This window comes from Leopardus geoffroyi, chromosome D1 (assembly GCF_018350155.1).
Source record: "Leopardus geoffroyi isolate Oge1 chromosome D1, O.geoffroyi_Oge1_pat1.0, whole genome shotgun sequence".
Classification (NCBI taxonomy): domain Eukaryota; kingdom Metazoa; phylum Chordata; class Mammalia; order Carnivora; family Felidae; genus Leopardus; species Leopardus geoffroyi.
This window is the reverse complement of record NC_059329.1, coordinates 11,355,504-11,375,624: the sequence shown is the minus strand read 5'-3', so window position 1 is coordinate 11,375,624 and position 20,121 is coordinate 11,355,504. Positions and strand designations below refer to the sequence as shown.

The window sequence follows — 20,121 nt, the reverse complement described above, 5'->3', positions numbered from 1 at the left end:
AACTCATTCAGATAATCAGTTTTTGTTGTGTTAGGTTGCCAAGTTTGGGGATGATTTATTATATAATAGTAGAAAGCTAATAACACACAATGAAATTATTCTCTGTGAAGTTATTCACAATTTTCTTCCGCAGTGACACAGGAGTCCCTTCACTATCCACGTATAAGATGAATTCCTCGTATGGGAATCAAACGGCCTCTAGTGACCTTCAAGGAGCACCTCTGGTTTTGTTCTGAGATTTCAAAGTCCTCGTGGTTCACACAATACAGTCATGGGCCTCTCAGCCCTCGTCTTACCAGACCAAGCTGTCGATTTCTGTTTTGTCTTCCTGTACTCACTCTTTCCTGAATGTCCTCTGCTGTGGCTGCCATTCCACATGGATTTCAACTTTTCATTCTGTCACTGAACCAAAATTACTGAGCACCTACTGTGTACTAGGCACTCATCTTGGTTGCAAATACATTAATGAAAAAAAAATGAAAAAAGGTCCCTGCACTCCTGGAACTTATATTCTAGTGTGAGGAGAAAAATGATACACACTAAATATAAAAAATAAACGAGTGAGTGTGTTAGAAGGCAATAAGTACTTGAGAAAAGAAAAATAAATTGATTAGGGCTCTGGTATATGGCGTGTTAAGGGTCTGGAGGAGAGGGAAGTTTGCATGGCCAAATAAGGTGATCAGGATGGATGTCACGGTGAATGTGATACTTGAGGGAAGACTTAAAGAATGTGGGGGAGTGCATTTTGCAGACACCAGAGGGACGAGCATTCAAGGCAGGGATTCATACAGTCTGCATGCATTTTAAAGCCCTTTTAATAGTTGTCTTGTCCCCTATGGAGCAATGCTAATACTTTGCATTTGGAACTCCCTTTTAATTTTCAAAGCCCACGAGGCAATAGTAATCTCTTGTATTTGTAAATCACTTTCTCACACCCTATCCCTACTGATCCTTACAACAAGCTACTGAAGTAGCTGTTACAATCTCAATTTTGTAGATGTGGCCCCTGAGGCTCAGAGAGGCTAAGCAAAAACATACTCAGGTTCACAGAGTTAGGAAATAGTGGAGTTACCGCCTTCGGAAAACTCTTGTGCTCTGTTCTTATGTTGCTGTCCGAATACTTAATGCTAATCGTTCCATTGTGCATTTCTTTTTTTAATTTCTTTTTATTATTTATTTTTTGAGGGACAGAGAGAGACAAAGCATGAGCAGGGGAGGGGCAGAGAGAGAGGGAGACACAATCCGAAGCAGGCTCCAGGCCCTGAGCTGTCAGCACAGAGCCCAACTCGGGGTTCGAACTCATGAACCGTGAAGTGATGACCTGAGCTAAAGTCGGACGCTCAACTGACTGAGCCACCCAGGCGCCCCTTGATTGTGCATTTCTTGTCTTCCCCACTAGCCTGAGAGCTCCTTGAAGCAGGGTCTGCCTCCTGCTTCTCCAGAACCTGTTATAACCCAAAGGGATGCTGAGCCCTTGGTAGCCACTTACTTAAATCGTGGTGTGAGTGAGAGGGTAAGAGATGGCCTACTTCCAGGGCCGCACTTACTGGGAGCCCAGCAAGTGTGTCTGGCAGTGTTAACGGGTCAGCAAGATGCTTCACACCTTCTCTCTTTCGTCTTCAACCTGCATTCTCTGATTACCTTCAGCCAGGAGTACTTTATGCTCTGGCTGGAAATTGTTCAGAGTTGTTGCGGGGCACGGAAGTAGGGGGTTATTGACTGGTCGGAACCTGCTTCAGTCAGACACACACACAGAGAAAAAGGTACTGGGCGAGCTGTCAAGGAAACGTGACGCATATGTTGGTCCAGGTCTGCCCAGAGACCTGAAGACAAGCGGGATGGAATAGTTGTTGAGCTCTGTCCTTGGAGCTCTGGACGGTTTGCTTTGACGCTGAGATTTCGAGTTTGGGGACAGGGTTGGTCCTTAGTTTAATTACCTGAGACCCTTCAAAAGCAGTAATGGTTTGAACATACATACATTTCCCCAATTCACGTGTAAAACGTGAGATACCCACCGCCCGCCCGTCTAGCTATTCAGTATAATGAAGTGATTCAGAGGTTAAACTTCGAAACCAGAATGATACAGGCTCAGATCTGTGTTCTGCTGGTAACCAACTCTGTGACCTCAATCAAGTTACTATAACCCCTTTGAGATTCAGGTTTTTCTTCCATGAAATAGGGGTGACTATGGCACTTCATAGGGTTTGTGGGAAGTAAATAAATCACGCATATAAAGTGCTTAGCCTGGTACCTGACACGTGGTAAGCTCTCAATAAACATTCACTTCATTCTCATTATAATAAGTAGGAGGCGTTGAAGTGTCCACAGGATCCTTTCCAGTCCGTGCTCCAAATTTCATCTTCTCTCTTCTGGAAGGAAGAAGGACATCATTGCAAGAAATCAGACAAGCTGGGACCTGACTCCTGGAATGTTATTTTTGGAAGAACCCTCAGTATCATGTAACAAGAGAGAATGGCACAGAGCCCCAGGGCCCCTTCGGTCACACTCTGTGGTCACGGACTTCAAGTTAGAGCATGCAGTAGTCAAGGAACCCAAAGCAACTATGGCTAAAGAGCTGGAGTTTGAGCTGAGGACAGTACAGGGTGATGCCAGAGGCATTGCAGAGACCAGACTGTGAACTCTGAAGCCTCGTGAAGACTCTGTCCTGAGGGGATGAAGAAGGTTGCCTTTAAGCTGGAGAATAACACAATTGATTCATTTACATTAAAAAAAAAAATCAACGGTTGCATCCCGCCCCCTCCCCCTGCCGCTGATGCTACAGAAGCAAGATTGAAAGAAGGGTAACTGGGGTGCCTGGGTGGCTCAGTCAGCTCAGGTTATGACCTCACAGTTTGTGAGTTTGAGCCCTGCATCAAGCCCTGCTTGGGATTCTCTGTTTCTCTGCCCCTCCCCCACTTGTGTGCATGCGTGTGCCCTACCTCTCTCTCTCTCTCTCTCTCTCTCTCTCTCTCTCTCAAAATAAATAACTAAAAAAGAAGAAACAAAGAAAGAAATGAAGAAACAAAGAAAGAAAGGTAGCTAGCAGAGTTTTTGGCTGTCCGGGACAGCAATGCTGAAAGCCAAGGTGGGGCAGTAGAGACAAAGACAGGAGTGGTTTGCAAAGTTATTTAAATTTTAACGGAACTTGGTGATTAATGGGCTATGGAGGATGAGGGGAAGGGAGTAGCCAAGGATGATTTAAAGACAATGAAGCAAGGCAGTTAAGGATATTGGTAAAATGTCTGAATATTGGGACAGAAATCTGAGCCAGGTGGAAAAGGAAGTGCAGACTGGAGGTGGATATGGGGGGGGGGGGGCAGGAGGGATTAGGATCAGCGAATTGGTGGTGTTGATGAGGTCAGAGAACTGGCATAGTTGGAGGAATTGAGTGCACGAGCTGGGTCGCAGAGGGAGATAACTCAGTTTCTGATTAGAAAGAGGAACAGAGCAGTCCTGGGTGATGAGAAAGACCAGGATGCAATCAGGGGAACGGGTGATTGAAGTGGTGGGTGTACTTGGGGATGCGGGCATCACGGAGCTGAGAGGCCAAGGTGCCAGAAGCTGATTCTACCCAGGTTAATGTCAGGACTGGGGCTGGAGTGCAGGATGGGGAGCTAGGTGCCAGAGTCTTCGTGAAGTAGGGAAGTGGCCAGAATTCCATCCATCCATGTATGGCCCTGACAGAGACAGGTGGGAGGGTTATAGGTGGGTGGCATGTACCTCAAAGGAGCACGGTCTTCACAGCAGGGCAGAGGGGGGCTAAGGAGACAGGGAGGGGCCATGCTCTCCGTGAAGGCTGACACAGAACCACCTTTCCCGTATCATCACACTGGTATTCTCTTCTGTTACCTCACTAGCTCTGAACTCACTAGATGACGTTCCTCTCCTCATCTTCAGAGAATGGAAGAGAAAGAGGAGAAGAAAGGAGAACAGAGGGTGGCGAGTAGGTGTTAAGCTGTGGATAAGAGATGAAAAAGGTGGCGGTTAGGAGGAAGAGAAAAGAAAATGGATCTGTTGACATCTGTTCCTCTGTGCTCACTATACCCTACCCAGCCTTTGAGTATGTTTTCTCTGTCTGAATGCTCCAGCCCTTGACCTTAAATGCTAACTGCTAGTCAATCTTTAAAACTGAGCGCAGGCATCACTTCTTCCAGGGAACCTTCCATGGTTTCCCCCCTTACAGTGTCCCATCCGCCTGAGCTAGGGACCCCTCTATATTTCCATAGCAGGAAGTGTAAGGTTTATTACACCATATCGTTATGTTTATAATTGTCTGTTTACTGATCTGTTTCCCCGTTAGATGGTAAATTCCTTGAAGGGGGCAGCGAAGTCCTTACCTCTCCAGGCTTAGGTACCAGCCCATTGAACATAGTGGGACTGTGATCAGGGGAATCTCCTGCCCCTCCACCTACACACAGTAATAAGGCAGGAGACACACTGTCTTCTGCTCATCCTTGAAATCCCCTGTATTATTAACTCAGGCTAGACAGTTTCTCCAGCAATTGACATGGACTGGAGAGATCCCAGCATGCCAAGGCTGTAAATGTAAAGAACATTAGGGACCCAGACTAACTCTTGGTGTGTGGAGGAGAAAACTGTGCCCAGAGAGGTAAGCAGTGCAATCAGAGTCTGATGGTTGCTTAGCAGCAGACCAAACCAGACCCCGGGTCTGCCAATGACCCAGCCGATTGCCTGCCATAGCAAGCCAGTGCCCTGCGCCGTGCCCGATAGCCAGAGATGATGTCTTCTGCTTTTCGTCCCTTGTCCTTTCCTCTCATTTCTGGGTCCCAAATGGCTGATTTGGTGGCCCTTAGTACTCAGCTCTACTCCATTGCCTGAGAAAAACAGATAAATGAATTGTAAAGCGGGACTGAGTTGGTACTTATATATTTTGAGGGGCTCACAGCTTTGAGGGATGGGGCTGCAGATCCATTAATGTTCCCGTTTCTCATGGAGAAGCAGATTGTAGGCAGGTGGGTTCTCAGTGTATCAAATGACGTGCAAAAGCTTTTTGAATGCTATGTTATTGTCATTAAAAATAACAGAATAGGGTGGACGGATGGCTCCTTTGTCGTCAGCCAGATCTTAGACTGGGCAGCAAGGAGGGGCTGGAGAAGGGGTAGTGTCCGTGCTCCGCACTGAGCAGGTGTTTGGCAGGTGGTAAGCCGTCAGGAAATACAGGTTGCATGTGTGGATGCACGCATGCATGAACGAACGAATACTGTCCTCTTGCAGAGCAAGCTGAGATTTGCTCACATCACATCCCGCAGGAACTGGAGGAAAACCAGGCGGACAGCCTGGAGAAGCCAAATGTCCACAGCTTTTCTTTCTAAGCACTTTTGCTTGGCTCCCAAATGTGATAAGAAACGCGTGTGGTGGACGATGGCTGTAAGCCTGTGTGGGTTCCCTGAGCCCCAGGGCACGGAGAAGGTCTCCAGAGGGTGGTGGAAGGTGGGGAGAGAGCTCACAGCTGTGTGCCTTAAACATCGTGGAGCCCAGGGGGGCCTGAAGAATGCATTCATTTCCTCAGTAACAAAGTACCACAAACTGGGTGTCCCAAACAACAGAGATTTATTCTTTCGTAGTCCTGGAGCCTGGAAGTCCCAGATCAAGATGCCGGCAGGGCCATGCTCCCTGTGAAGGCTCTTGGCTCTTCCTGGCCTCTTCCAGCTTCTAGTATTCCTGGTGTTTTGGCTTATGGAAGCAGAATTCCAATCCCTTCCTCTTGTCTTCACATCATCCTTGTCTCCCCGTGTCTCTCTGTGTCCTTGCCTCTTCTTGTAAGGACACAAGCTTTTGGATTTAGGGCCCCCCTATTCTGATATAATTCCATCGAGATGCTTAATTAGTTACCTTTGCGAAGACCCTGTTTCCAAATTAGGTCAGATTCTGGAGCGCTGGGTGAATGTGGATTTGGGGGGACACTGTCCAGCTTGCTATGGGGAGCCTCCTGACCCGTGGGTCCATGGAGACATTCTTTGCCTCTTCTAGGCCAAGACCATTTCCCTTCCAGTCACCTGCTGTTGGAACAGCTGCCTAACTGAAGCCTCATCTCCTGAGTTAGAAGGCAAGTAAGGACAAGAAAGAAAGCAATTAGTATGACTGGGATTTCAGGATTAACTGGGATTCGCTGGCCTCCTGGCACCATGGGTAGTAAGGGGGAAGGTAAGGGGAGTTTGGAGGAAGAGAAGGGAGGAAGGGGGCCGCTTCAGGGTTCTAGAAAGGGGAGGCCTGCAGCCTTGGGCTCAGGCCCCAGAAGGAGGTGGCTGGGTGCGAATACAAGGTGCCTCGTATAGGGGCACCTGGGTGGCTCAGTCAGTTAAGCATCTGACTCTTAATTTCAGCTCAGGTCATGATCCCAGAGTTGGGAGATTGAACCCCATGTTGGGGCTGTGCTGGGCATGAAGCCTGCTTAAGATTCTTTCTCTCTCTCTCTCTGTCCCTCTGTCCCTCTCTCTTGTTTGTGCCCTCTCTCTCTAAAAAAAGAAAAAATAAATAATAAAATGAATAAAATAAAATAAGATAGAAACAACAAAGTGCCATGTATGGTCGTAAGGAGCTCAGGGATTTGGAGTTGTTCACTCAACATTCGTCCCTCGAGCATTTATTAAATGCCTCCTATGTGCTAATGCTCTCATTTCACAAGTGAGAATACAGAGACTCCAGGAGGCCAAGTACTTTCTTCAAGGTTTCTTCGGGGCAGAGCAGGACCGAAATCCAAGTCTTCTCTCGCTCAGTGTACCTCCCACAAAATGGTGTTCTTTAGTCATTACATTCCCGCCCGCTATGGGTGTCCCATGTGAGTAGGAATAAAGTCAGCATCCTGTGTCTGGCCAGGACATCACCATGCACAGGGTGTGTCCCCAGAAGCTTCCTGATGGGTGGAGACGGAGCCCCTGAGTCCAGCTTTGCTGGGGGTGGAGGGAGGGAGGGAGCTCCCTGCAGAGAAGGAGAAGAGCTGGGGTCTCACAGAGCCTAGTGGAGACCTGCTCTGCATTACAAGCCAGAGCATCCCAGGGAACCCCATCACTGGATTTGCCCAGCTGGCCAGTCCTTAAGGACATGGAGATGATAATGGTGCTAGGGAACTTTCTGAGCCCTTCGTAAAGGTTACAGGTCTGCAAATATGGAACCTGAAGCCTTGCAGATTCACCTTCTTGTGGTGAACTCACCTTCCTTCCATAGAAGCCAGTGTGACAACGTCAGGAATTGCTTTACCATCTTCCAGTGGGACTGAGACACCTGAGCCTGCCCTTCTGGGCTTTCAAGTGTGGGTGTTGGTCTGTAATGATCTGATGATCCCCACTAGTCGCTCAGCAATTATGTAAGCCCTGAGAGAAAAGTGAACCCCTGCACTGTGACAGGTTGGGGTGGGGGTCAGGGAAGGAAGTACAGAGGATTTCCAAGGATCTGCTCTCCGCCTAGCTTTGGAACTCAATGTAGGGTTTGGCTTGGGGCCTGCTCCAGCTCCTTGGGCGCCTCGCATGCCAGTGCCTCCCAGCTTGTCTGGCTTTTGTCCGCCCTCCAGGGCATGTCTGTCTCCAAGGTGATGTCATAGCCCCAGGAGTCCATGGTCCTGGTCGGGGAGAGGGGACAAGGGGAAGGACAGGAACACACGTGGCCCGCCACACATGCCTCTTCTGAGAAGCAGAGCTCTGAAAGGCTGGGGAGAGTGCTCCCACCAAAGGCTGGCAGTGAGGAGGGGCCAGGGATGCAGGTCCCTAGACATTCTTTCGTTTGGAGAAGGAGCCAGGAGCTCTGACCTTGGAATATCTGTCTTCAGGGGGCTACTGGAGGCTGGCAGCTTGGGGGTCTCCTTAGGTGGAAACCACAGACAGCCCAGCTCGGGGCAGAGCCCAGGTACTCCATGGCCTGGAGAGTCCCACCCAGATGGATGTCCCCTCAGTGCTCTCCTTCCTGTTTCATTAGACAGCAGACAGAGGACCTCTCTCCTCCCACTGAGGTGGTGGGAGATCTGACTCAGCCTTGGGGGGTAGGGTGGGGGGGAGGCACCAGTGCCAGCTGGGTGTGGCTGGGTTCTCAGCAAATAGCACCAGCTGCTTCAGATGAGCCGGAATAATGGTCTGTCTTTGCACGCTCACAGTTGAGAGGATCTCTCTCCTCCGTTGGGGTAGTCTATCACAACAACCTGAATGAAGATGGTTAGTTTGAGCTGCCTGTGAGCAGAGTCTTTGAGTGGCGGTCCACCAGATACAGAGACCCAGGAAGACCAAGTAGAATGGACACAAAAAAGCCAAGAAATAAAAGGCTGAGCCAGAATCCCATGTACTTTTGCCAGACCATGGCAACTGCTCCTCGGGCTTCTTGGAGATTTGGCTACCTGACAATTTTCTGGGCTTTTTTTTTTTCTTCCCCTTATTAAACTAGACACACACAGGCCTTTAGAGGGGCCGAGAGAGTCAGGAGTCCTAAGTTCTAGTCTCAGTACCATCACTCTGTGAAGGAAAAACATTATTTTGCCATTTGTGACAACAGTAAAGAAGACTTCGTTCAGGACTGTTGTGATAGACTATCCCAGTGGGGAAGAGAGATCTGTCTCCTCTCCGAGGGTGCAAAGACAGCTGGGGGTTTATAACCCATGAGCAGGATGAGGGGTCAGTGGATGGAAAATTACAAGAGGAGACATCAAGGATGGGGGGTTCTTGTTAAATCCACTTAATGGGATTCTTGCTGAGGGCAAACCACAGGATCAGGTGTCAAGGGCGGGTGATTCTTTATGACTCCGCAGAATTCCTCCTCAAACTGGGCAAGGCAGGTCCAAGACAGGCCCCAGGACGAGGTCTTATCGAAAGAAGGACTCACAGGAGCCTGACTACAGTTTGGTCAAGCCTAATGGGAGACCTAGGGATAAGTGACTTCTCCCACCCTCTGGCTCCTATCTCTAGAATACGGGGTTGGGTTAGGGGCACCTGGGTGGCTCAGTTGATTAAGCATCTGACTCTAGATCTCGGCCTCAGGTCATGATCTCGTGGTTCTTGAGTTCGAGCCCTGTGTCGGGTTCTGCGCTGACAGTGCAGAGCCTGCTTGGGATCCTCTGTCTCCCTGTCTCTCTGTGCCTCCCCCATGCTCTCTCTGTCTCCCTCTCTCAAAATAAATAAATAAACTTAAAAAAATATATGGGGTTGGGTTGGATGAAACCCCTTCTAGTGTGGACAGACCATGACTACCAACTGCCTGTCTAATCTAACTCCTTCACTCAGAACTTCTTTTGACAGTCACACAGGTTGCTTTCAAACACTACAATGAGATGCATTCTTGCAGTAATCCATTTACTCAAGTGAATAATACCTACCATTTAAAAATACTGGCAACACCTAGGGCCTCACATGTATCATCTTTAATGCTTGTGACAGCCATAAAAGGTAGGAATTATTTATTATTCGCATTTTACAGACGAGAAAACTGAGGATCAGAGAGGTTAGGTAAATGCACGCAGGGCCACACAGGTGGTAAGAACGGAAGCTGATATTTGAGCCCAGATGTGTCTGGTAAAGCTACCCCCTTGCTGCCTCTGAGCCTCGTGAAACTCCTCCAGGCCGGGTTTACCGTCTTCCCTTTCATCACAGGTGTTAGGAGACAAAGTTCAACTGAGTATATTTTAAAGATCTTAACGGCTTCATTCAGGGATTCATGAATGGGGGAGCGTCCCATCCAGCAGACAAAAGGGGCTTTAAGGAGCTGTACAAAAATGAAAGACTTCTATAGGCGGAGGGGGCTAGACAAGGACCTTCTACTAGCAAAGAGCAGATCGGTTGTGGCAAGGTCACTTGCCTGTAGGGATGGCAAGGGTCTATCAGGGAGATACCTCGCTAGTGCTAATGAGGTGGTACCTGATTGAGTGCTTTCAGAGTCTATTTCTGGGAGAAGACAAAACTGTAGTTGAGTCTAGATTTTATGACATGGGGCTTAGCATAAGTGACTCTTTTGGGACCTATTGTCTTTTAACACAGTGCCTGCCACAGTGTGTGCTAATGACTTCCTCTTTTTCTCCTCCCACCCCACCCCATCCGTGTCCCCAGCATGAGAGGTCAATTAGGGCATCTTCCTGTCTGAGGTGGTTAAGTACACAGGAGACCCTGGACATCTGTGGAGTGAATGTACAAATGAAGGAATACGTATGTGCCAAAAATTTGGCACTTGGGAAAATTGGAGACTCTATATATGGTCTCCTATGCTATGTACAATAATGGGCTTTCAGTTAATGCTAATTCAGATGCACGTGGACATACACACACACACATACAGATCATCAGTGCTTGTTTGTGGGTGGTGTAAAACACAACACAGGTTGTGATGGACCAGCACGTTTTTTGTTTTTTGTTTTTTTTGCAGATCATAACTTATACATGTCCTCATGTCCTTTCAAATTAGTGCGTTAATTTGGCTGGCACTTTTGAAGGGAACAGTAAAGCTGCATGCCAGTGCAAGGGTGATCCCTTTGGCATCTCCATCAAAACCCATAAAGGGCCGTGTTTCCATATTAATGAACACCGAGAAGCAGTAAACACAACCTTTTCCTCGTTTATTTTCCTGGTGATATTCGGAGGCCTACACCTGGCATTCTGTGTCACCCGCATGGGCCTGAGATTACACTTGATTTTAGCCAAAAGGCCGAGAAGCAATGGGCCTGAGATTACAGACTCGGGAAGGAGATCAAGATGTGGAATAAGGGAATTGGTGAGGGAAGCATGTATCAAAATCGAAGGCCTGGAAAATCATTTTATAATGTAAGAAATAACACTGTGTGTGTGTTTCACAGGGATTTGTGTGTTTATGTACAAAGATTGCTAAATACTCAGGTTCTACACCATTTAACTAGCTGAGCCTTGGCTTCAAGCGGTTGTTTTTCTAATTGCAGGGCTGGGCTGTATCACCACCCAGCCAGGAGTCCCAAGGGGAGCTAAGAAAGTCTTGCTCTGCCCTTTTGATCCCTGTTAGGCGGTCCTGCCTTCCTCACTACCAGCCACCGCTGCCACTACTGGGCATAGGAGGGCTCGCAGCTTGGGTGCCCCTCCCCAGCCAAAGCTGGTTCTGGCCCGCACGCCCCAGTGAGCAGCGCCCAGAACGAGAGGCTGCTGTTGGGTTCAGCTTCCAGGGCTGGGCAGTAATTGGCGCTGGCTCTAATGAGCGGGACCAAGGTGACTAAGCCTATCAGCAGCTTGGAACTGCTACCTTCAGAGGGACCAGGAGCAGCCTCAAACCAGCAGCCTGGAAAGCTGCTGCAGGGCCAGCACATAATTCCCAAATTAGGTGTTTCCGAGGTTTGGCTTTTATAGTGCAGACTGAGCTCAGAGGGGGATCTGGCAGAGGCTGCAGAAAGCAGACAAAAATCCAAGACTTACAGGGTGATTTCATTCCTAGTCAACACCCCTAGCTTCCCTCTTCCCCCTTTTCATTAAGATGCAAATGGAGCTTTTGACTGGGGGAAGGCCCCCTGTTGTTGTGATCCCGGTTCTGCGGGTGGTGGTGAGGAGTTGGGGGGTGGGCGGAGCAGCCTTGAGGACCTGCTTACTGAGTCTGGAGAAGGGGCTGGAGGCCTTGGAGCCAGGGAAGCCACAGCTGGCAGAGGCAGGTAGGCTCTACTGTGTGCAATGGGCGACTCGGTAGAAGCAGAAATGCCATCAGTCCTGTAGATTAATCCTCAAGCCTCCTGCCTAGAAATATACAAAAACTCCCAGTCCACCGAGACCAGGGTCATTGTTTTTACTGCCGAGAACTCCCCTTCTTTCTGTTGCCCGGTAGCTTTTGATGATCAAATGAATGTTGATTGAATAAAGCAACCCACTGTGACGGGCACACATCCTTCAATCACCCAGACCCATGGAGGGAAGACACACCATCTCCACTTCTCTGACGTGATGGCCGAGCCTCACAGAGGTGGAGGGAGTGGGCCAAGCAAGTGGCACATTCAGGACGCAGAAGCAGCTCTGTCTCTTCTTTCCACAGCGCCCTGTTGCTGCCTGCCTCTCCCACTCACATAGAAGCTTCTCAGGAGGGAGCGTGTCCTCCTCACATCACCCCGAAGGGCCTGGCAAAGTGCTGGGCACACAGTAGTTACAGGTGTGTATTTGTTCATTAAAATGAATGCATTCGGGGTAGCTGGGTGGCTCAGTCCGTCAAGCCTCTGACTTGGGCTCAGGTCATGATCTCGGGGTTCATGAGTTCGAGCCCTGTGTCGGGCACCGTGCTGATAGCTCGGAGCCTGGAGCCTGCTTCGGATTCTGTGTCTCCCTCTCTCTCTCTGCCCCTCCCCTGCTCACACTCTCTCTCTCCTTCAAAAATAAATAAACATTAAAAAAAAATTTTTTTTAACTGGAAACATCTCTGAAACATTCAACAAGTTAAACTGTACCTCAACCCAAAAAATATGTTGGGGTGGTCAGGTATTGGGGGGGAACAATCCTATATCAAATTCACTGTTTTAATAAAATCTCACCTGGGGCGCCTGGGTGGCTCAGTGGGTTAGGTGTTGGACTTAGGCTCAGGTCATGATCTTGAGGTTCATGAGTTCGAGCCCTGTGTCGGGCACTGTGCTGACAGCTCGGAGCCTGGAGCCTGCTTCGGATTCTGTGTCTCCCGCTCTCTCTGCCCCTCCCCTGCTCACGCTCTCTCCCTCTCTCTCTCTCTCTCTCAAAAATAAATAAACACTAAAAAAAATGAATGCATTCATTTTTAGAGTTCTTACAAAACTCGTTACCTCCTGTCCTAATTAGCTATGGGTGTCAGTTTCCTCTTGAAAGAATCTTAGATGATGTTCACCTCCAGAGCTGGTTGGGTCACATGAGGTCATCCTCTGAGCCAGTGGCTGCTATGGAGGTGGCGGCCTCTTAGGTGATCCTGGTGAAGGTCCATGGTGAGCCCTGTTGCTGTTTCATTCTTTTGTTGAGAAGGGGAAGGTGAATTCCATTTGGAACTTCCATTAATTTCTTTTCCTTTTTTTTTTTTTTTTGTTATCGTGGTAAGAAACACATAACATAAAAGTTAGCATCTTAACCATTTTTAAGTGTACAGTTCAGTAATGTGAAGTATATTCACACCGCTGTGTAACACATTCCAGAACTTTCTCATTTTGCAACACTGAAGCTCCGTACTGATTACACACTGGTTCTCCATTTCCCCAGCACCTGGCAAATTTCCGGTTCCACTTCCTGTTTCTATGAGTTTGACTACTTGTTATACCTCATATAAGTGAATCATACAGTGCGTTTCTTTTTGTGGCTGGCTTATTTCACTTAAGGTTCATCCATGTTGTAGCATGGGTCAGAACTTCCTGCCTTTTTGAGGCTGAGTAATATTCCATTGTAATTATAGGTCATGTTTAAAAAAATCCACTCATCTGCTGATGGACACCTCAGCTGCTTTCACCTCTTGGCTGTTGTGAATAATGTTGCTTATGAATATGAGCATGCAAATATCTCTGAGATCTGCTTTTTATTTTTATATTTTTAGAGAGAGAGAGAGAGAGAGCAAGGGAGGAGAGGGGCAGGGGAAGAGAGAGAGAATCTCAAGCAGGCTCCATGCTCAGTGCGGAGTCCAATGCGGGGCTCGATCCCACGGCCCTGGGATCATGACTTGAGTTGAAATCAAGAGTCAGATGCTCAAGTGACTGAGCTACCCAGGCGCCCCTCTGAGCTCTGTGTTTAATTCTTCTGGATATAGACCCAAAGTAGGACTGCTGGATCATATGCTAGTTCTATTTTTAATTTTTTGAGGAACCCCCATACTGTTTTCCCACAGTGGTCCCACCCGCCAAGTATTGGGGATGTGTCAGGTTCTCTGGTAATATTAGTTCCCTTCCTCTCCTCACCCCACCAAAGGGACTCGAGGTGATCTGGATAATACGAAAGTTTACTCAATTCTCCATGTTTATTGAACAAATATATATTGAAATTCTATTAGACACAAAACACTGACCTGGCAACAGAGTATAAAGGCATGGAAGAGGGGGCGGATTCCATGGGAATCCAGGGAGGGGACTTTTTTTTAAAGTTTATTTATTTTGAGAGAGAGAGAGAGCCTACTAGCAGGGGAGGGGCAGTGAGAGAGAGAGAGAGAGACAAAGAGAGGAGAGACTCCCAAGCAGTCTCCACACTGTTAGCACAGAGCCCATCTAGGGCCTTGAACTCATGAACTGTGAGATCATGACCTGAGCCAAAATCAAGAGCCAGACACTTAACTGACTGAGGCATCTAGGTGCTCCAGGGAGGGGATTTTTTTTTAGAGAGTGTGACTTAGCCTTGCCTCTAGAGACTCCAGCTTGGTTGGGTGACCCTCTCATGTGCTGTTAATTCTAACGTGTGACATTTTAATCACCTCTATACCTGTCTCTCCCACTGCGCTGTGATCTCCGTGAAGATAATGACTGTGTCTTACTTATTTTGGTATCCACGTGGCCTAACACTTGGAAGGTATTCAGTAAATATTTGTTAAATGATTTCAGGAGCTTGAAATCTATCTGAGGAGGCAAAAGTAACGCACCTAAAATATTCAGAAAATAATATAATAATAGTCCATCATAATTACAAAACTTCTCATTTGAGGAGAATCCTGTAGCTGAAGACATGTTCAGTTACAAGTTAGCATTTATTGCGTGCTTCTGTTATGCCAGTTTCTGTTAATTTTTGCAACAACCCAGTAGGGTAGATGCTGTTATTAGCATCATCCCCATTTCAAATGGGAGTAGAATGAGAATGGGTGTTAAGTAGGTTTCCGAATTTGTTCTATTGATGATATAGTATGTGCGAGCCAGGACACAAACCTGAGACTTGATCCTCACTGTCCATAATGTAGCGAAAGCAGTTATTATTCATATCTTATAGGTGAGAAAACTAGCTGAGAGAGAGGTGGGGGGGTTAAGTGATGCCCAAAGTCACATAGCTAACAGGATGCAGAGTCAGAATGAAGACCCAGGACTTCTAATTCCTAGTATAGTAACTAGCATTATAAGGTACATTGTGTGGTACTATGCACAGCAAAGGCTCGTTCAGAAAAGGGCAGGTCCTGGGATGCCATGTAGTGGTGAGGGAACCTTCCAGAAGAAGTGTGGCTTGAGTTGATCCCTTGGGGAACCAGGATTGACCTGAATCAGCAGACGTCACACCCCCAATCTTGTCTTCCAACACACACACACACACACACACACACACACACACACCCCAGTGGCTCTGCCCCCTGCTCCCCCACACGGACAGCAAGGGATGGCTTTTGGACAAACTCACCTCACCTCATGGAGACCACAGGAGAGATACCTGGCAGCAGCCCCTGTTTCTCCTATATATTTGTTAAGTTATTCACATAAAGGATCCACTGGCCCCTGGGCTGCCCGGAGGGCATCAGTGTTTCCTCTGGTCTCCCTCTCTGACTCCTAGAGGTCGTGTCATGCCTCCCATCACTTGGAAAGTGCTGATCTCCCATGTAGAGTCTGGAGTCAGCTGCCTCGCACACTGAGGGCAGCTGTGCAGCCACAAGCAGCCAAGCCCGGAGCCGTGAATCACCATTAGAGGAGGAAGCACCTAGACTCTCCTCTAGTCAGGCTGGCCAGGAGCCAAGTGTGCTGGGCCGGCGGGGAGCTGGATGAGGGGAGAAGCAATGAGACAGCAGAGTTCACTCAGCCTCTTGACCCTTCCCCCCGCTGCTGAATTTTCCTGGGAGGGTTTATTTTTTGAGTCATGTACACCGTTAAGGTAATAATTTTCGAAAGGTTAAAAACATCGTTCTCAAACCATGACATGTCAAAGATTTATTTAAGTCATTAGTGAGGGAACCGGTGGGATGACAAAACCAGGTTCAAAAGAGAAAGGCGAGAAATAGGTAGATTATCGGTGGAAGGAAGAAAGCAGCTAGAATGATTGCTAAACTAGATACAAAGCTTATTCGTGTCTTTCAGGGCAATGAAGTTGTAAAGTTTGGGACTATCTTCCTTACTGGATGGAAGTCATTGTGTATTCTCATCTCTCTCACAGGGCTGGCTCCCTTATGGACAGTAAACAGTAAATAAAATACACTCCCCTAGAGACTCAGCTGAGCCTTAGATGGCTTTGTGCCTTATTTCCAGGTTTGGGATATATTTTCTTAATAGCTCAAAGGAATCCAGCTCGTCCTGTGCTGTGGGGGTTTTGCCAGGTGCTGAGCATATCTACTCCAATTACACATTTCAGAGCTGGGGAATTAGCCACAGGAGGGGTTCGGGGGACCCATCGGACCCTTTATGAGAAGGACGTGAGCTCACAACCCCATTGGTCATCTGACTTCCACAGGCCCCTGCTAGGCCTGGTATAGGGGCCACAGTAATGCGACGGGGCCCCTGGAACTGTGTCAGGTCAGAGCCCACGTCTGCTAATCCCTGAAAAATCTGATTATTTCTCTTACTTCAGTGCAGAGTCACCCTGGTAAAAGGCTGTAGATCCCTTTGGGGAAGGCTGGGAGAAAAGATTAACAGTATAAAATGTTGGCAGTGTAGCAAGGTTCTTCCCCAAGGGGACACAGCCTCCCCTTCCTTCAAGGCATCTGGGTCTGTAAATTGACTCAAGCCTTAGAACTAAGTGAGGGGTTATGACTCCATTTTTAAATTTTTTTTTTTTTAATTTGTTTTTGAGAGAGAGAGCGAGTGAGTCCATGAGCAGAAGCGCAGAGAGAGAGAGAGGGAAACAGAGAATCCCAAGCAGGCGCCAAACCCAACACAAAGATCAAACTCATGAACTGTGAGATCATGACCTGAGCCGAAGTCAAGAGTCAGATGTTTAACTGATTGAGCCACCCAGGCGCCCCATGACTCTCCATTTTGATGATTCAAGTTAGACTTCTGTTCATCTACCTAGAACGACTCTTCCATTTGTACAGATCAAGGAACAATCTGGTTGATGCCTGTCTATTTCTCTTCTAGGGGCGCTGTGACCTGATGCCAAGGTCTGTGTGTCACATTATTCTGACTGCTCCTTTCACTCCGCTGCCCATTAGGGCCCGGAGACATTGTGGGGTTTGAGGAAAGAACCTGTGAGAAAGTGTTGAGACATGAGTTCTGATCCTTCCTTGGCTACTAACTAGCTGAGGGACCTTGGGAAAATTGATAAAGCTCTCTGGGCCTGGGGAGTAATAACCCCACCCCGCTTGGTCAGAGGGCTGTTGGGAGGCCTTTTGAAAACTCTTTGAACTGTGGCTGTTTGTTTCACTTGGTGTCTTAGATGATGTGAGTGCAGGACACCAGCGGGGGCTGACCCACTGATGTGTTTTGGCTCAAACAGTGATGAATTGATTGCCTGCATTTTAAAATAAAGGGACTTCAAGTGAAAATTCAGATTTTAGTCTTGTTTTCAAACACTGGAAGTTCTGGGACATTCTGCACTGGCAACAATGGACTGGGGGGCTCCCTTAAGTGGGGCACGTTCTCCCCAGTGTACCAGCCCCGGACACCCCATCACCCATAAGCATTGCATTTATTGAGGGTGCCCCCAGGTGCTGGGGATACAAGCATACATAGAAATGTGAACCATTCATTAACCACATAGTGTGAAGAGTGTACCCAGCAGGGCCAGTGACAGTCTAAGCCGTAGCTCCGGCAACACCTGGTTCTCCCCACACTGGGATGTGCCTCTGCTCGCTAACACCGACCCCAGATCCCTTCCTGGGCTCTCAGCTGTCTCCCTCCGACTGTGAGGCAACTTCACTTCTCTCTGGGTCTCTCCGGCTTCTGTGTTTGGAAGCTTCGTGTGGCTTGTCTTAGTATATCCTCTTGCCAGATATTAAGGCTGGTCCTGCTTTCTTCAGCTACTCCTCCAGCTTAAAATCTCAGCCTAATCTTCCCCTAGCTCACCCTGCAGACACCATCTTGGTGGGAACCATGCCATGTCCCAATGTCACTCTGCTAGCACAGTGTTTATTCATTCGGCCGGTGTTGCAGAGCACTGACTATGGATGTGCATTCAGTGGGAGAAACATTATGCTTTTGAAACCCACCTTTGGCCCACTGTGATCTGTTCCTCGTGGAGGGACACCTGCAGTGTCCAGCTTATTTGCACAGCATAGATGCCCACACCCAGTGAGTGCTGAAAACTTCTGGTCTCACCTGTCTGCCTTCCCCAGGGATCTCCGACACTCCCCGCTCTATAATAAAAATGAGTTACAGATGTCATCTTGTCAGACTCTGTGGGAGTGCCAAGGAAAGAGGGCCCACAAGCTCATGCAGTCAGGGACAGCCTCTTTTGGGAGGTAGACTGTGCCCCATGCAGGGTTGGTAGGATGTGGACAGCAGGAAATGAGGGCAGGTGGAGAAATGGCGACATTCAAAGATGAGGGAATAAGGATGATAACATACGGTGGGAAGCTGGGGAAGTCCACAGGACAGATCAACTCCAGCTAGAGTGTAGCCTCCCTGTAGAAGAGTAGCAGGCGTGGTTTAAGAAGGTCAAAGGTAAAGGGCAAAAAGCCTAGGATTTATTCTTAAGGAAAGTCGTTGAAGGAATCCTGAGCAAGGCCATGACAGGAGCCTCAAGCCCTGGCTTTGGGGGATGGGCTTGGAAAGCAGGTGCAGATTGGTTAGGAAGGGGAGGAGAGAAGCCTGGGTTCCAGCTTCCCCCTGTCTCCTCCATCCAGGCTCTGGGCCCGTGGGCCTGTCTCTTTACACAGGGCAAGCTCAGCACAGTCCCTCTGTTGTGGCCAAAGGGAGCTACAGCCCCTGGTCAACGCTCCTCACTCAGGGACAACTCAAATGAAGTCCAAACCCAGGCGTATCCAGGAAGCATGACTGGGCTTGAGGAAGGCACAGGACAGGCAGTTTTGCCTTTGCCCTTGGGTGGGGATATTTAGCAACACCAGGCCCCTCTGGTTCTGCCTGCCCACCCTGTTCCTTCTCTCTTGGCTGGGGCTGGTGCTGGAGGGGTGATTAATACTGCTGCAAGGGACATCACGTTACAATTACAGAGACACCAGTGCCTTCTGAGGGGAAGGTGTCGTGGCAGGGACTCCGGGGCTTATTAAAGAAGGGAGCAGTGGGGCGCCTGGGTGGCGCAGTCGGTTGAGCGTCCGACTTCAGCCAGGTCACGATCTCGCGGTCCGTGAGTTCGAGCCCCGCGTCGGGCTCTGGGCTGATGGCTCAGAGCCTGGAGCCTGTTTCCGATTCTGTGTCTCCCTCTCTCTCTGCCCCTCCCCCGTTCATGCTCTGTCTCTCTCTGTCCCAAAAATAAATAAACGTTGAAAAAAAATTAAAAAAAAAAAAAAGAAGGGAGCAGTGCTGAGGAGGTGCCAGGAGTCTCTGCATTTCCAAGAACAGCCAGGGAGCTCCCGCAACATGTGGGGCACGGTTTCCAGCCCCAGCTCTTCTGAACTGGGGTCGGGGCGGGAAACACAGTCACTAGCCAGTGGCCTCCAAGGCTGGGCTGCCCCAGGGTGAAGCTAGACCCCTTACCCATGGCTCTGGGCTACCCTCAGGGCCTGGGTGCACGACTGGTCTCATTAGGGCTTGGGAAGGGTGTCAGAAGACATCTGAGTGTTCCTGTCTCAAAGCTCGTTATCCCTGGTGACTCACCCACAACTGTGTCTCTGGGCTCCATCTCAGAGCAACGACGTCTTCCCAGCCTGGAGGTCCTTGGAGCATGTTCTCTGTCTCTAGGCTCCACCTCCAGAGACCCCTCGGGATCCTTCTGGGAGGTCTTACCATCATCTTGACCATAGACATCTGCTTCAACATGCAGTAGCCATAGCAGATGATTGTCCCCAGCCTGACGCGGGGAGGACTCCCTGCGCTGTCCAAGCAAACTCCTTCCACCACTGCCCCCTCAGCATGGGCAGAACTGGAGATCACAGTATCCGGGGGGGAGGGCAAAGCCTTGGTGGTCCTCTAGGGCGGCCATACGTATTTATTAGGAAAGGAAACCAAGGCCCAGAGGTGGGAAGTGACTTGCTTGAGGTTACACAGCTGTGAATGCTGGCAGAGCTGGGGACAGAGCTCCTTCCCTACAGGCCCTTGTGTGGTGGGTCACACTCAACTCCAGAGCTCTGCTTCATCCCTGTTGCCCACGGAGCCTGGAGCCCACGTGCTGGAAAGCAAGGTGGACGGTGAGGTCCCTGGCTGACTGGCTCTCAAGCTCTGAGTGCTGGGAACAGGCA

At 48.9% G+C, this 20,121-nt stretch overlaps 1 protein-coding gene across 2 annotated transcripts in view; it reads left to right on the top strand.

Moving 5' to 3' along the window:
- The window catches only part of DRD2 (dopamine receptor D2), a 64,762-nt gene that overhangs the window by 8,307 nt on the left and 36,334 nt on the right, over positions 1-20,121 (top strand). The window lies entirely within an intron of this gene.